General features: G+C 44.2%; 1 pseudogene; it reads left to right on the plus strand.

Moving 5' to 3' along the window:
• Positions 1–318: 318 nt before the first annotated feature.
• Positions 319–1,500, plus strand: LOC128596020 (dnaJ homolog subfamily A member 1-like; annotated as a pseudogene).
• Positions 1,501–5,957: the final 4,457 nt, after the last annotated feature.

The following is a 5,957-nucleotide window of genomic DNA, read 5'->3' on the forward strand; positions in this document are numbered from 1 at the left end:
TAATAAAAACTCACCCTACCAGTTTTACCAGCAAATCTGCAGGAAATAATCATGGGGTGAAACTAATGCCAGAACTCTGGCAACATGAATAACCAGAGTGGATCAATTCCCAAGGAATGACAAAAGGAGATACAACAGAGGATGCCATTCATAGGCAAATGGCTGAATTGTCACAAATAGAATTCAGAATATGAATGGCAAATAAAATTGAGGGGGAACTTTCCAGAACACTCCGTGGGAGGCAAAGGAGCAGTACACAACTAAGCACTCCTTTCTGCTCCACTGCGTGGGCCTCTGCCCTCTCACTGGCTGTAGAAAATGGTGAAAGAAACCACTTACTATGATGTTTTGGGAGTCAAACCCAATGCCACTCATGAAGAATTGAAGAAGGCATATAGAAAACTGGCCTTGAAGTACCACCTGATAAGAATCCAAATGAAAGCGAGAAGTTTAAACAGATTTCTCAAGCTTATGAAGTTCTCTCTGATGTGAAGAAAAGGGAATTATATGACAAAGGAGGAGAACAGGCAATTAAAGAGGGTGGAGCAGGTGGTGGTTTTGGTTCTCCCATGGACATCTTTGATATGTGTTTTGGAGGAGGAGGAAGGATGCAGAGAGAAAGGAGAGGTAAAAATGTGGTACATCAGCTCTCAGTTACCTTAGAAGATTTATATAATGGTGCCACAAGAAAACTGGCTCTGCAAAAGAATGTGATTTGCGACAAATGTGAAGACCAAGGTGGCAAAAAAAGGAGCAGTACAGTGCTGTCCCAATTCCCGAGGTACTGGAATGCAAATAAGAATTCATCAGATAGGACCTGGAATGGTTCAGCAACTTCAGTCTGTGTGCATGGAGTGCCAGGGCCATGGAGAACAGATCAGTCCTAAAGATAGATGTAAAAGCTGCAATGGAAGGAAGATAGTTCGAGAGAAGAAGATTCTGGAAGTTCATATTGACAAAGGCATGAAAGATGGCCAGAAGATAACATTCCATGGTAAAGGAGACCAAGAACCAGGATTGGAGATAAATATTATTATCTTCTGGCTGTTAGATCAGAAGGACCATGTTGTTTTTACTTGCCGAGAGAAGACCTGTGCATGTGTATGGATATACAGCTGGTTGAAGCATTGTGTGGCTTTTAACTTTTGACAACCGAACCATAGTCATCACCTCTCATCCAGGTCAGATTGTCAAGCATGGAGATATCAAGTGTTTGCTAAATTAAGGCACGCCAATTTATCGTAGACCATATGAAAAGGGTTGCCTAATCATCGAATTTAAGGTAAACTTTCCTGAAAATGGCTTTCTTTTCCTGATAAACTCTCATTGCTGGAAAAACTTCTACCAGAGAGGAAGGAAGTAGAAGAGACTGATGAAAAGGATCAAGTAGAACTGGTGGACTTTGATCCAAATCAGGAAAGATGGCGCCATGACAATGGAGAAGCATATGAGGATGATGAACATCATCCCAGAAGTGGTGTTTAGTGTCAAACCTCTTAATGAGGCCAGTGAATGACACTCATGCTGGCATTTTATGTGCAATAACGAATGAGTGAGGGACTATAAATCATAATATGCTCACTACTTGCTGGTATTTCTGTTTTAATATTCAACTATATTAGTGTTTTAAAGGTTGAATGAAGAATAAATGCAAATATAAAAGCTCTGACTTTGCCCTGTATGTATGACTTCAGTGTGCAAGATGAAATTTAATACCTGTTAAAAAATACTTTAAAAAAGAGTTCCCTAGCATTTGTTAGGCCAAACCTTGTAATTGATTTCAGCTGTGTACATGAACAAGCTTAGAATGAAATGCTAGGTGTCTGCATTGGCTTCAGTGTATGACCCTTCATTGTTAAGCTATGAAATTAAAACTCTGTATTTAACTGGCAATCAGATAAAGAAAACTTAATTTGTAGAGAAGTGTTGGTGTGTATAGTTAATTTGTATTGAGTGGGATTCATTGTGATGACTCTGCATTTATTATTTTGCCTCAACTGATACTTGAAAATGGCATAGGGGAGGAGACAAGATGGCTGACTGAAGCCAGATTTCCCCAGAGGCTCCTGTCCAGTAGGAGAGTTAAAGGACAAAAATTCAGCAAGTAACCGGGTGGATTTGAGCTGCACTAAGAGAGAAGGTTGAAGAACGCATGTCAACCCTGGTGAGGTGAGCTGCGACCACAAGGATACAAACAAAAGGTACAAAATCCATCACCAAGCAGACGGGAGTCCCCTCCCCCCTGAGAACAGCTCAGAGTGCCCCACAAACAATCAGGCTGAGTTCAAAGGTCCTCCCACTACACTCCACGGGAGAGACCCTCTAAAAACTGGAACTACCGGGTGGCACCTGTGGCTCAGTGAGCAGGGTGCCAGCCCCATATACTGAGGGTGGTGGGTTCAAGCCCAGCCCTGGCCAAACTGCAACAAAAAAATAGCCGGGCATTGTGGCAGGTGCCTGTAGTCCCAGCTACTCGGGAGGCTGAGGTAGAAGAATTGCCCAAGCCCAGGAGTTGGAGGTTGCTGTGAGCTATGTGAGCCATGGCACTCTACCGAGGGCAATAAAGTGAAACTCTGTCTCTACAAAAAAAAAAAAAAAAAAAAAACTGGAACTACCTCCCCTGCTAGGGTGCCACGGTGTCCTCCTGCCAGGCATAAAACTGAATAAACTGTATATAGTCTCTACCTGGAATTCTGAGCTCCCAGTGCTCCCCTCCACTCACAATGAGGTCTGGAGGCCAGTCCCCCAGGAGTTCAGAGTCTTGGGTGATTTCTCAAGGGGTGTGGACAAGGCCTCGACTGCAGCTGGTCGGCGCCAGCTCCGGGGCACGGGAGTGAGGACAGGATGGTCAACGGAGAGGGGACCACACCGGAGCAGCAGTTCCCTGAGGCACAGTGTGACATCCATTTTTTGGTGACAATATGGCCAGGCATAAAACTGTGTAAAACTGTGTGTGTTCTCTGCCCGCAACCCCAGGCTCCCAGCACTCCCTGCGCTCCCCTCTGCTCTCGCTCCAAGGTCTGGAGGCCTGTGCCCCAGGAGTCCAGATGCTTGGGTGATTGATTGAGGGGTGTAGACAGTCGCGGCCTGCACCTGGTCAGCGCAGACTCTGGGGCACGGGAGCAGAGAGAGGATGGTTGGCCGGAACAGAGCTGCACAGGAGCAGCGGTTGCCTGAGGCATAAAACAGCAGCCCTCTTTTGCTAGCAATACGGCTCACTACCGAATATTCTGCAGCCACACCCGCTGTCTCCCTGGGCAACCAGAGACTCTGAGTATAGGATTTCCCTGAGGCAACTCCAACTTGCAAACCAGGGAAACTCCCAGGGTGGGGCTGACCCAGAGGTCCACTTTACTGAACCTAAGATGCACCTGGCCCTCAAGGGATCATCCACCTATAGACAATACAAGAGCAAAGACAAGCTGATTTGGAACTCAATTCAGCTTCTCTTCTGCAGGGGAACCACAAAGTAGTTCTGTTCTATTCTCTCAGTAACATTAATCAGGGGTGAGACTGGACCTGAATTAAAAACCCCCCAACCTTCATCAAACGCCTGAGGTGGTCAGGCCTCACCTCCTCCTGCTAGAGAGAGGCAGAGCGCAGCAGACTGGCGGACTTCCTTGTGATTCAGGCAGGTACAAACTCCTGGAGTACCGGTTCACTACAGGCAACTGGGTCAGCCAACTGCAGAGCTATCAGTGACTGGGTGTGACAGTGGTGCAAGGTGGGGAAGGAGGCAGCAACCTTCCCAGACTGATCTATTGGCTGGGTGGCTCCTCCTGACTCCACGCAGCACTGGAGCAAGCCACACCAGAGTAGTCACCAGACCCCTGTGATCCAGTTCCCAGAGACCTCTTAAACTCTCTCACCCAAGACAGGTGCAGACTGAGACAATTGATTTGGACCTTTTGAACAGAACCAATCACCTGAGTACAAATCAGGCGGTGCCCTGGGTACACGGTGGTAGGAAGGTTTGATTTTTCTTTTCCAATTGTTTGCCAGTGGGGGGCAGGATGACTTAATTGCTGATATTTCTCCACAGCTGAGACTTCAATCCAGAGTATCTGTTTCACTAGGGTGGAACAGAAACCAGCTGAAAACAAGACAGAACAACTTAGACCCACCACACAAGACAGGGCCCCAGTTTCTCAGGCCACAACACTGTACAGGCCCTTGACAAAGCCCCAGGGGAAAAAAATCAAAGGGAGTAAAACAACCAAGGGGCGGAATCAGTGGAAAAACTCTGGTAACATGAATAACCAGAATAGCTCAACCCCCCCCCCCAAGGAAAGATATGGCAGATGTAATTGAAGATCCCATTCATAAACAACTGGCTGAGATGTCAGAAATCAAATTCAGAATTTGGATTGCAGACAAGATTAATAAAGTGGAATTAGGAATTCAAGGAGAAATTCAAAAGTTGTCTCAAGAATTTAACGAATTTAAAGACAAAACCACCAAACAATTAGACACACTGAAGCAAGAATATGCAGCCCTCAAAGATATGAAAAATACAGTAGAATCCCTCAGCAACAGAATGGAGCAAGCAGAAAAAAGGATTTCTGACATTGAAGATAAAGCCTTTGAACGCTCCCAAACTCTCAAAGAGGAAGAGAAACGGAGAGCAAAAACAGATCATTCTCTCCAAGAGCTCTGTGATAATTCGAAGAAGGGCAATATCCGAATCATTGGATTTCCTAAAATCGATGAAGTGGCCTCACTGGGCACAGAGGCCCTCCTGCATGAAAATATGAAAGAGAATTTTCCAGACATGCCTAGAGATTCTGAAATTCAGATAGCGGATAGCTGCAGAACCCCAGCATGACTCAACCCCAATAAGACATCCCCCAGTCATATCATAATTAATTGTTGCCTTTTTCAATAATTAGAACTTCATTTTTGCTAGTATTTCTACCTCTATTATTTGGTTCTTCCACCAATTTTATCCCATAAGGTTGTCCGTTCGCTTGTTTTGGTTTGATTTATTGCATTTTTGTCTAACCTCTCTACTTGGTGGAGGTGGGGTACTGTGTCTGAACAGGTGACAAAAGAGATGCCAACCTCGAGGGAACCAACCAACCTGGAACCCCCAGAGGTTGGGGATTGATTAAGGTTGTGTCAAAGTATCCTACTGTACACCTATATTGCTCTGTCTCCCTCTTTCTGTGCCTCTCCTCTTTTTGTCAATATTCCCGTTTAACCATCCCCCTCTCCTCTCTATTTTTTTCTTTTTTTCTTTCTTTTTCATCTTTCTTTTATTTCTTCTTGCTCGTCAACCTTCTCATCCTTCTGATCCTGTACCAAAAGGATTCATCAAAACCCTGTCCACAGGCACAGGAACTTAAAAAGCAAGAGGAAGTGAAAGGAAAATTAGGGCAAGGAAACAAATAAAAGAAATCACTCATGCAAAGAATCAGCAGAAAACTCCTGGCAACATGAAGAACCAGTCCAAAGCAACCCCTCCAAAGGATGGTGAGGTAGCTACTGCAGAAAATTCCACCTACAAAGAAATGTTAGAAATGACAAAAAGGGAATTAAGAATATACATGATGAAAACAATGAAGGAAATGATGGAAACAATTAAGGAAACTGCTAATAAAGTGGAAAATAGACAAAAGAAAATCCAAAACCAGAATCAAGTAAGAGATGAAAGATATTAAGAATATAGAAAGGATATAGCAAAGCTGAAGCTCCTGAAGCTGTCAATTAGGGAACTAAAAGATGGAATAAAAAGTATCAGCAACAGATTAGACCATGCAGAAGAAAGAATTTCAAAGGTAGAGGACAAAGTTCTTGAGATAACTCAGTTAAGGAGGCAAAAAAGAAGAGAGAAGAAGCAAAACATTCACTGACAGAATTATGGGACTTTATGAAGTGTTCAAACATATAACTTATAGGAATCCCAGAAGGGGAAGAACAATGTCCCAGAGGAATGGAAGCCATACTAGAGAATATTA

Source organism: Nycticebus coucang, chromosome 10 (assembly GCF_027406575.1).
Source record: "Nycticebus coucang isolate mNycCou1 chromosome 10, mNycCou1.pri, whole genome shotgun sequence".
Taxonomy (NCBI): domain Eukaryota; kingdom Metazoa; phylum Chordata; class Mammalia; order Primates; family Lorisidae; genus Nycticebus; species Nycticebus coucang.